Below are 12,016 nucleotides of genomic sequence, written 5' to 3'. Positions count from 1 at the left end.
TGGGACTGTTTCCACTGGAGCTTAGGAGGTTGAGGGCTGACTTTATTGAAGTTTATAAAATCATGAGGGCCATAGATAAGGTGAATGACAGGATATTTTCCCTCGGGTAGAGAGTTTCAAACAAGGGGGCATGTTTCTAAAGGTGAGGGGAGAAAAATTTGAAAAAGGACAAATGGGGCAACTTTTTTATTTTGGTGGTTCATGTGTTACAACGTTTAAAAGACATTTGGATAGGTTCATAGATAGAAAAGGTTTAGAGGGGTGTGCAGGCAGATGGGACTAGTTTAGTTTGGGAACATGGTCGGTGTGGACTGGTTAAACCAAAGAGTCTGTTTCCACATTGTATGACTTTATGACTCTGCAACAAGGTAATCTAATTAAAGTTGATGATTTAAGCCCAATCACCTTTGTCACTGCCCCCATTCAACATAGACAGGCAGACAGTTAAGGGGTAAATTAGATTAACTGGCTAGTTCACTTAAACAGTTTCAATGATATGTAGTAGCACAGGCACACAGGATCATATCTTTCTTGATTTCTGAAAGCATCAGTCAATGCTTCCAGTAGGCTCCAAGAACATTCACTTAATTTTTATGCCTAGAGTTCTGTTCTCCAAACTTTCAAAAGGTTTGAAAGAGGAGGCTAACCACAGAACAATCAAAGCTCTATCCTAAGCTTTTATAGACACATGCCTTCTGACAAATTTAAACCATTTCAAACTTTGGCTTGTGTTTTTCCAACATTCCTTGTTAGATGAGTCGGCACCAGCCTCCCTGTTTTAATCCACCCTTTTTAACATCCAAACATCTGTCAGCCTCGAGTATAATGCGTCTCCAAAGCAGAAATGTCTAGTGTTCTCGAATGATAATAAACTTAAAATTAAACTTCTGGGCCACGTGCTATATACAAACCTGTTTGTTCTTTCCATTTTTTACAAAAAAAAAAGCAGCTGATGTCCACAGTCCCATGGTCATCTTCAACTCTCAGCTGCAAACTAAAGATGGAAAAGATAAAGAAAAACAGCAAGATCCCAATAAATAGAACAATGAAGGTAGTCCACTGATCCTATGCGTTGTTGTTGCTCCATAAGGACAAGAAATTCCTCCTGCCTGAAGTCACTGACCCATCACTGGATTCCAGTGACAGACCTTTTCCAGTGCCCTTCCTTCCAGAGTCAGCAGGATGTTGGTCATGTACATACACTGGCCAAGCTAGATTCCATTCAGCAAGCATGTTCTAATAACTGCTCTAGATTAGCATAGAGGATTGGAAAATAAAGATGCAAGTCCATCTGTACACAATTTAAAAAGCACTTCATGTTGGGTCTGTAATCCAACCAAAATAAAAACAAAGGTTGAATTTGCCAAACATGTTAAAATGGTTTCAGTTTATGTATCACTGCCCTAGCACTGCCTCATATGCAATCCCTTAGGAACCATACCCTTTAGCTGTTTAGGATTTTCCCCAATTCCAGAAAACGAGTCAAAAAAATTTCAGATGTCATTAGCTAGGGCTGGGGATAAATGGGTCAGTAAAGCCAGATATGGAAGTATACAAGTTCTCAGCAGGAGTGAGAAAATAGAAAGCAACTTATTTTATATTTTTAAAAAAGCAGGAAGAATTTAGCACCAGCTTGAAAATGAGCAGAAACAAAAGTTGTACAATTGCTTAGGAAAAACATTCACATTTTTGTTTGAAAACAGGCTTGTACAAATAGAAATCAGAATAGAAATCTTAAGACAGAGGAGATGGCCACTGGCCCTCTGCCAATGCTGGATCTTTTAAAGAGCATCTAATTAGGCACCCCAAATCCAGCTCTTTCTCCATAGCTCTGCAAGGCTTCCCCTTCAAGTATTCATTAATTTCTTTTAAAAAGCTACTAGTGAATCAGATTCTATCACCCTGTAAATCTGTGCATTACCACCATTACTCTGGTTTGAAAGTACCTAAACAATACTTATCCTATTAAAACTATTCTGTGCAACTCGACTAATTCTCTTCATAATCTTTGCCACTCTGGATGTTTTTTTCTCTTCATTCAATAAGAATCTTTTCACTCACTATTATCCTTAATTACAATGGTGATTGCACTTCAAATTGTAAAATGTTTTGAGATAGCCTGAACTAAAGCAAAGCACAGTATAGATAGATGTATAAATAATGGATGTTTTGGTCATGGAAACATCTTACAGATTCAGGCCTCAAATACCTCAGATAAACATCAAGAAAAATTGGCAGCACAACTTGCTCAAAGTATGCAAGAGTGAAAACTTCTATGTTCAGTTCTTAAACGTAGCACTGAAGCAGCATGTACCCAGGGAAATTAGAACAAAGAACAGTACAGCACAGGAACAGACCTTTGGCCGACCAAACTTGCTTTGACACACCTTTCTAAATTAAAAAACATTTGCTTCTATAAAATCCGTATCCCTCTGTTCCCTGCCTGTTCATATATTGGTTAATATGACCCTTCAACATTGCTATTATATCTGCGTCCAACTCCTCTGGCAGTATTTCTGGCATTTACTACCTTTAAAAAAAAAAACTGCCTCTCCAATCTCCTTTAAATTTAGCCACTTTTACCTTAAACCTGTGCTCTAATAATTGACATTCCTACCCTGGGAAAAAAGACTGACTATCCATTCGATCCAAGCCTGTAATAATTTCGTAAACATCTATCAGATCGCCCCTCATCCTTCGATATTTAAGTGAAAACAAACCAACTTTGTCCAATCTCTCCTCAAAGCTAATATCCTCCAAACCAGGCAACAACCTGGTAAACCATTTCTGTACCCAGTCCAAAGCCTCCACATCCTTCTTGTTGTGTGGTGACTGAAACAATACACATTAGTCCAAATGTGGTCCAACTAAAGTTCTGTGTGACAGCAACATGACTTGCTAACTTTTATACTTAATGCCCCAGCTGATGAAGGCAAGCATACCACATGTCTTCTCAACCACCTTATCCACGGAGTTGTCACCTCCAGAAAAGTGTGGACATGTATGCCCAGATGCATCTGTATATTGATGCTATCAAGGGTTCTGCCATGAAGAACACCACTGGTCACAGATCTCAAGTCAAGAAAACACTTTTCCACTGCTATTCTGTCTTCTATGACCAAGTCAGACCTTACCAGGATCGCATGCGACTTCAACTTTTGTATCAGTTTGCTATGAGGGACTTTGTCAAAGGCCTTGCTAAAGTCCATATAGACAATATCTATCACCCTACCCTCATTCATTTTTTGTCACTTTCTCAAAAATCTCAATGAGGTTGGTGAAACAGGACCTTCCCAGCAAAAACCATGCTATCACCAGTAAATCCTATCCTTATGAATCTTCTCCAACAATTTCCCTACCACTGACATAAAGCTGACCACCCTATAAACTTCCCAGAATATTCTCATTGCCCTTCTTAAACAAAGGAACAACATTAGCTATTCTCCAGTCCTCTGGAACCTATCCTGTGACTGAACAGGATACAAAGATTTCGTACAAGACCCAAGCAATGTCTTCACCTACCTCCCTCAACATTCTGGGATAGATCCTATCAGGTCCTGGGGGAAGTTGTCTACATTAATGCTTTTCAAAATACCCAACACCTTTTTTCATTCGGAAACGCCCGAGAATATCAACATACCCCTCCCAAGACTCTTCATCCACCAGGTCCTTCTCCTTTGTGAATACTGATGCAAAATAGTCTAAGAAATTCATCCACTTTCTCCAGTCCCATGCATAAATTTCCTTCTTTGTCCTTTTTTTAAAAAAAATTCATTCACAGGATGAGGGCACTACTGGCCAGGCCAGCAGTTGCTGCCTAACTTAGAGGGCGGTTAAGAGTCAACCACATTGCTGTGGGCCTGGAGTCACATGTACCCCAGACCAGGTAAGGCTGACAATTTCCTTAAAGGGCATTAGTGAACCTGATGGGTTTTTTTCTGAAATCGACAATAGATTCATGGTCACCATTAGACAGAATGTTGAGGGAGGTAGGTGAGGAAATTGTTTGGGTCTTGCATGAAATTTTTGTATCCTGTTTAGTCACAGGAGGGGTTCAGAGGACTACATTTTTTTTTTGGAATCCTGCCATACTAGGATTCAAACCTGGGTGTCCAGAACATTACCTAAGTCTCTGGGTTAACAGTCCAGCATTAACACTACTAGACCATTGCCCCTTCCTCCCCCAACTTAAACTTCCCCCTGTCCTAGTCCCTCGGACTAAACAAGACACAATCAATATAGGGAAAGTTTAAAAATCACTGACCCCAACAACCCCATTATTTTAACATTCTTCCATAATCTATCCACATATCTGTTCTTCTATCACATGCTGGCTGCTGGGAGGCCTGTAGTACAATCCCATCAATAGTGATTGCACTATTCCTGAGCTTACCCATAAGGCCTCACTGGTGTCCTCCCCTCAGTGCAACTGCGATATTCTCCCTAATCAGTAATATAACTCGCCCACCCTTTCTCACCTGAAATGTCCAATCCCAGAATGTTAAGATACTAGTCCCTCTCTCAACTAAGTTTCTAATAGCTGCAACATCATAGATATATATATATATACCCAAGCTCTAAGTGTATCTGTGTTACCTCTTATACTCCTCACATATAAAAAATACATCTCAGACTACCAGTCCTGCCATCTTCAGTAACCTTTCCATTTGTTCTTCCTCTCAGCCTACTGGCCTTAGTCTCTAACTCCTCCTCAGTCATTTTATTTGGTTTAAACCCTCCTAAGTAGCTCTACCACCCTCCCTTCCAGGATATTGGTACCCTTCCAGTTTAGATATAACCCGTCCTTCTTGTACAAGTCCCACTTGCCCCAGACGACATCCCTCCTAGTACATGTGTTCTAGCTTCTCTCTCTCCTGCCTGGCAGAAGAGGTTGTAGGAGATCATTACCAGGGTTCGATGGGTTTTTGATGACACTGGCAGCCTTTCTGTGGCAACAAGCCATGTAAATGGAGTCCATAGATGGAAGGTTGGCTTTCATATTTCATGATGGTCTGGGCCTTGCACACAACCTTCTGTAGTTTCTTATGGTCCTGGGCAAAGCAGTTGCCGTACCAGGCCATTACGCTTTCTATGATGCATCTGTAAACGCTGGTGAGGGACCTTGTGGGTATGCCAAATTTCCTGAGCCACCTGAGGAAGAGGCATTGTTGTGCCTTTTTGACTGTCGCATCTACGTGGAAAGTCCAGGACAGGCTCTCGGTTATCCTCACTCCTAGGAACTTTACGTTCCCAACCTCCTCAACCTCAGCACAGTTGATGTAGATGGAAGCACGTTCTCCTCCTTTCTTTCTGAACTCAATGATCAATTCTTTAGTTATCATTGCACCACATCATCAAACCCTCCATCTCCTTTCCATCTTCTACCTTGTCATTGTTTGATATCCATTCTACCACTATAGTGTCATCAGCAAACTTGTAGATGGCATTCATTCGGACTTTGGCAACATAGTCATGAGTATAATAGGCGGCTGAGGATGCATCCTTGGGACAATCCACTATTAAGTGTTATCATGGAGGAGGTGCAGTTACCCATCTTCACTGATTTGCGGCAATGGATCAGGAAGCTGAGGATCTAATTGCAAAGGGGGAGCTGAGCCCTAGATCTCTCAATTTGGAGATCAGTCTGGAGGGGATAATGGTGTTCAATGCGGATCTGCAGTTGATGAGCAGGAGTCTGATATAGGTGTTATTTGTAGAGCATCTAGACAACAAGGTGTGCAGAGCCAGGAAAATGGCATCCGCTGTGGATCTGTTATGCTTGTAAGCAAATTGCAGGGATCAAGGAAGGCTAGGAGACTGGAGTTGATGTGGACCATGACCAGTATCTCAAAGCACTTCATGATTATAGAGATCAGAACCACCGGGCGATAGTCACTAAGGCACATTGCATGTGCTTTCTTTGGTATTGGGATGGTTGTCTTCTTGAAGCAGGTAGGAATTCAGCTTAGGAGGGGAATTTTAGAGACATCAGTGAATACTTCCGCCAGCTGGTCCACACAGGAGCTGAGTTCTTGACCATGAACACTCGGATTGACTTCTTTAGTACATAGTCTTCCACACTTTTGCTAATGAAGTCCATGACGGTGGTGGCGTACTCATCTAGGTTTTCCACCGAGTACTTGAACATAGTCCAGTCCACAGATTCTAAGCAGTTCTGGAGACCTGCTTTCGTTGTCTTGGACCAGCATCATATTGTTTTGTGTGAAGCATCCTCCTGTTTCAGCTTCTGCTTGTAAACTGGAAGGACGAACACAGCGCCATGATCTAATTTTCCAAAACGTGGGCAGGGGATGAAAGGGTAGGCATCTTTGATGGTTGCGAAGCCGTGGTCCAGGATGTTTGATCCACATACACCAACTCTTTTAGCCATGTATTTAACTGCACTATCTTCCTATTCCTAGCCTCACTGGCATATGGCGCAGGAAGTAAACCCGACATTACAACCAGAGAGGTTCTGATTTGCAAATTCCTACCTAACTCCCTGAAATCCCTTTGCAGAATTCCAACTCTCTTTCTACCTATGTCATTCGTACCCATGTGGACCACAACCTATGGCTGCTCACTGTTCCCTTTCAGAATATCTCAGAATACCCTAGCACCACGGAGGCAAGACACCATCCTGGAGTCTCGCTTACAGCCACAGAAATACCAGTCCCTAATTACAGAGTCCCTTATCACTATTGCTTGCCTTCAGTTTGACCCTCCCTGCTATACATGTGCCAGTCATGATGTCATTGACCTGGGTGCTGCTTTCCCCTGAGAGGCTATTCCCCCCTAACACTTTCCAAAATAGCTTATCTGCTTGAGGGGGGAAAATGGCCACAGGGATTCCTGCACCACTTGCCAAAACACTCATTTTTCTGGTGGTACATTTTCCTAGCAATTCTCAAATTCCATTGCAAACAATTATTTCAGAGTGTTTTAATCTATATTCATATGGTTCAATTCATACTATAACCGTAGTATTGAATACAGGAATTGGGACATCATATTACAGCTGTACAAGATATTGGTAATGCCACATATGGAGTATTATGTACAATTCTGGTCACCCTGCTATAGAAAGGACATCATTAAACTTGAAAATGTGCAGAAAAGATTTATAAGGATGTTGTCAAGGTTGGAGGGTGTGAGGTTGAATAATGGGGCTATTTTCCCTGGAGCATCAGAGACAGCAACATGACCTTATAGATGTTTATAAAATCATGACAGGCATAGATAAGATAAATTGCCCAGGTCCTTTCTTTAGGGTAGGGGAGTCCAAAACTAGATGGCATAGGTTTAAGGAGTATGGGGAAGATCTAAAAGGGACCCGAGGGGCAACCTTTTCACATAGAGGGCGGTGCACGTAAAGAATGAGCTGTCAGAGGAAGTGGTAGACGCAGGTACAATTACAATATTTAAAGACACTTGGACAGATACGTGGAAAAGAAATGTTTCGAGGGATATTGGCCACTCGCAGGCAAATAGGCCAGATCAGTTTAGGAAACCTAGTCACCATGGACAAGTTGGGCCTGTTTCTATAACTTTATGACTCTTAGCAAGGCCACAGAGCAGATTTACTACATTGAGAGCGGATACGAGGGATTTCAATAATTTGAAGACCAAAAGCTTGGATCATCGTCCTTACAGCAAATAAATTTTATGGGGAGATTTAAGAGATGTAGCATAAGTAGAAACTGGCAATAGGGTTAGTAACCAAAGGACAGAGTTAGAAGGCCAGGGGCAGGATAAGTGATTTTTAAAATAAAAAAAATACAAACGATGATATGATTGCACTGCATCAAAGGATGGTGAGAAGCAGGTTTACACAGTTACCTTCAAAAGGGAATTGGATACGTACATGGAAGCAAAATGTGCAGGACTATGGAATTAACTAATTACTCTTCTAAAGGGCCAGCATGGGCACAATGGGCCATTAATTTTATTAATGAATCCCATGAAATAGAGACTACACCTCAGCACATTTATGCCAAGTGCAGTTAACCCAGAATAGATATAAAACTAAACTTCAAAACAAAATCAGACATGTTTACATCTATACTGTATTTGATGTTAAAAGTCATTTCATCTGTTTATCATTCTGTACACCTTAATTATGGCATTTCTAATTAATTCTCAAGCACATTGAACAGCTTGAAGATAATCCCGTGCACAGTAGACACCAAGAGGTGAGAGTGCAATTTTAACAGAGGACAAACACTGGGAAACTGAGGGGGAGATCAGCTCGTTTTTCATGCTGTTAAAGTGGACTTTCCACTGAACATATTTCCAATCATAAAAAATTGGTTTAAAATTTATTCCCTTCAAAACTCACCTATCAGAGAGATTTGCCTTGACAAGGTACCTCACACAGTACACATCCTAAAATATTTCAAGAATTGGTTTTGGCATATCAAATAAAGTGCTGTCATTGCATACAGCCATTTAAAAAGCCCATTTAAAAAATGGAAACAGAAAACTCAACAAATAAGCATTAAAAGAATAAACATATGATGTATCCATACCCACACAGCTCAGATTCTACACAAGCTGGAAGAAGCTCATACACAGCACGTTATACAGCAACTATGAAACAGGGTCCATATAGCTGACTGACCGGCAAGTTAAAGGCTTCATTTTCAATAGTTACTTAGAATCCCCAGTACTTTTTCTCTTTGAGAACTTGGCTCAACTGACAGAATGGAAGGATGCTACAAATAAACAGGAAATATCTGAATGTTCTCCTTGGCCTGAGGCCACATTCCCTCCTCATTCCAAAGCCTGACATCCAATCATTTCAGTTCATTTCAATTTGTTCCAGTCCTATGCCGAATCTACAATGTGCTTTAACACACGTCTTACATGTATACTTGCATTTCTTCCCTTGTGTGCGTGCACATACTGTAATTATTTCCCCAGTTTATCTAAAAAGAATTCCCCAAATACATCAAGACACTTCATTACATAATAATCTCAGGTTGTTTTAAAAAAGCATTTTTTTTGAAAACCTAAAATTTCAAACAAAGGCTCTATCCACCCTGTCAGGTTGGCATAAACAATTCCATGGAGTTTCTCAAACAACAACCAGTAAACTTTTCTTAGTGTCCCAAGTCAATATTCATCACTCAACCAAAACATGATCAGCATCACATTGTTATTTGTGGGAGTTTGCTGGGTGTAAATTGGTTTCTGCCTTTTCTACACCACAGCTGTGACAAAACATCAAATGTAAAAAGTTGACCGTACAGCCTTTTATTACAACCGGAGGCCACAAAAGGTACCTTATAAAATTAACACTCAAGATGCAGGAGGGAAGGTTGTAGTAGACATTATTACATGGGACAATGTCAGTTGTTAAATTTAAATCAGAGACTAAGGTCTGAGATGCAGTAGAAACAGGGTAGTAACTGTCTGGTTAAAAGATGCCAACTTTGTGAATCTGCATTGGAAATGCATTAAGTGAGACCCCACCAATCTATCAAAGGTATGTTTAAGTTGGTGGCTTTTCGTACACAAAATCAATTATCTTGAAGAAAACATTCATTGCTGTCTTGCATTAATATAAATTAGTGATATTTAAGAAATTAATGCCCCTGCATACTGTTGCTTCAAGTTTAATGGGGTTGATAATTATTGAGGATACTGAGGAATTCTTTTAATTCTGCCCCATGTGAATCCAAATACCTTACACATCAAAATAAATCCAGAAGCCAATCTTACTATGTGAATGCACCACCCAAAGGAGTTAGTAAGAATGAAAAACAGAAAATGTGGCTCTCAAGAGGAGCGCTCTCATTTTGCATCCTGATATAATTACAAGAACTTTTTCATATTTTTGCCTTCCTACACCTCATTCTCAACAACTCACTGCTACTGGCAGTTTATGCTAAGTGAGCAGGACATTGGCCAATGAACAACACACACACGTTTATTAGATAGTTGTGCAAAGATCTGGTTCTAAATGAAGAGTATCCAGATTACTTCTGCATCATACCGATTGTAAAACAACTTGCAGAAAATCTGGAACATGTCCTGACAGTATTCCACACAAAAGAAGACAGCCAGTGTCAGCCAAAGATAACGAAGTTTGGCAAGAAAAGAGCCAATTTCAAAAGGGGATTTTTAAAAAAAGTATACCAGTACACAATATAAATTCACGTCCCTATCTTTCACACTAATACCAGATTGGACCAAGCCAGATGTTCAGAAATATTTTGATTGTTCCAAGAATAAGAAACATTCTCAACTAAAACCCATGACAACCTCACTGTTCATATTTACTGCAACAATATACTTGTGCATGGCAGTACATCTGATCCCTTTTCTGTCCCAGTGCCACAACTGCACCAAAGCAACATTTAACATTCTCTTCAGTCTGTCTGAAGTAAACCAAAAGCTTGATGCAGCTAATCACACAAGATGCCAAGGCAGGAAGTGAGGAATGCTTAAATTTTTCATGGTCACAGGAAACTATTGCAAAGCACATGTAATGATTCCAAATGAACACGGCAACAACATTTCTAGCAACTAGTGATACTCAAAATTCCCATGAAACAACTTAATGCCCTCTACATGCAGAGGACTCTATTCTTTGTTACCATCTATTTCTAACTGAAACCCCTTAAGTACTAAATATATCCTAATTTTCTTTTAAGAGCAACCTCCAGACTGTGGCATTAAATTGAATTTGCATACATAAGCATAGCTTCACAGAGCAGAGAACTTTCACTAACACTGCCACACATCTTAATACCTTGTAAAAGCAGCAGGTAAAAACCAAAATATTACTGTTTCAAACTAAAAAAATCAAAAGGAAGGAAGGATTTGTATTTCTATAGTCTTTTAGCCAATCTCAGGAAATCCTGAAATACCTTACAGCCAATTAAGTACTTTTGAAGCGTAGTCACTGGTATATATAGGAACCACAGGAGCCAATTTGAATACAAGTTAAAACAAACAAAAACAGTCACATAATAAGATAAAGTGACATTAAGCAACAGACAAATAAACTCCTATTCCTCTTCAGAATTTTGCTGTAAGATTTTTTTTAGATCCATCTGAACAGGCAAATACAAATTACCACACAATGCCTTAATAAGTGGATCATGTCGAGTTAGTAGAAAAATCACAAATCTGTTCTTTTCATGTTTGTACAATTTCAGCCCAAGTAGGAAGAACACGGGAACCTCAATCAGAGGATTAAGATCAGGATGCAATAATTGAAGTGTGGTGGAAGGAAATTCCACAGGAATTCCAGAGAAGACCATAGAAAGTCAACAACCAATTGCCTTTTCAAAAGGATGTTAACTTTCTATGGTCACAACCTTGATTGGAGTGGGATTTCCAAGCAGAAATCAGGAGGTTGACTGGCGAACGCAGAAGTATGGGTTGAAAACTCAACAGTGTGTATTTTTTCCTCACTGGCAGGGTCCCCATCTGGAATTTGACCTGTTTGACACTTGAGCAGGGAAATGTCTACAGCTCCTGGAGCCAGAGATTGTCAGGGAGCTTGTAGCAGGACTAGCCATAGAGTAGAGGTCCTTGCTTCCCTTTAGCAATTAGATTTCCTTTTTCTTCTTTATTCTTTCATGGAATGAGGGTGTCAGTGGTTCGGCTGGAATTTATTGCCCAACGATAATTTCCATTGAATTGAGCACCCTGCTCAGCTATTTCAGAAAACAATTAACAGTCAACCGTATTGTTGCAAGATTTGAGTCAAATATAGGTTAGACCAAGTGACTGTTCACTAAAATGGACATCAGTGATCTAAACTTTATTATTATTCTTGCATAGGACATAGGCACTGCTAGTACAAATAGCATTTTCAGCCTCTTCCTACTTGCCCTTGAACTGAGTGGCTTTCCAGAGAATTGTTAAGAATCCGCCAGACTAGGTAAAGACAGATTTGCTTCCCTAAAATGAACAACAGTGAATCAGATTTTTTATGAGTCGTAACATTGGCTACAAGGTTGTCATTAGACTAGTTTTTAATTCCAAGTTTTATTAAATTCTC

The 12,016-nt window shown here is 40.0% G+C and overlaps 2 protein-coding genes across 3 annotated transcripts in view; one reads left to right on the top strand and one right to left on the bottom strand.

Moving 5' to 3' along the window:
- Positions 1 to 12,016, bottom strand: part of cyth3a (cytohesin 3a) — an 83,247-nt gene that overhangs the window by 31,946 nt on the left and 39,285 nt on the right. The window contains exon 1 of one of the 2 annotated variants that reach the window (XM_043711381.2): positions 8,529 to 8,673. The exons of the other annotated variant lie outside the window; for it this stretch is intronic. The gene's annotated coding sequence lies outside the window, so the exon portion shown is untranslated. Of the gene's footprint in view, positions 1 to 8,528; positions 8,674 to 12,016 lie in introns of those variants that run through there. 2 annotated transcript variants of the gene reach the window in all.
- The window catches only part of usp42 (ubiquitin specific peptidase 42), a 187,495-nt gene that overhangs the window by 162,898 nt on the left and 12,581 nt on the right, over positions 1 to 12,016 (top strand). The gene's annotated exons all lie outside the window — the stretch shown is intronic.

This window comes from Chiloscyllium plagiosum, unplaced genomic scaffold (genome assembly GCF_037043375.1).
Source record: "Chiloscyllium plagiosum isolate Xiang-an unplaced genomic scaffold, Cpla_swu_hap1 HiC_scaffold_20, whole genome shotgun sequence".
Classification (NCBI taxonomy): domain Eukaryota; kingdom Metazoa; phylum Chordata; class Chondrichthyes; order Orectolobiformes; family Hemiscylliidae; genus Chiloscyllium; species Chiloscyllium plagiosum.
Note: the sequence above shows the minus strand (reverse complement) of the source record. Positions and strands in the feature narration are given on the sequence as shown.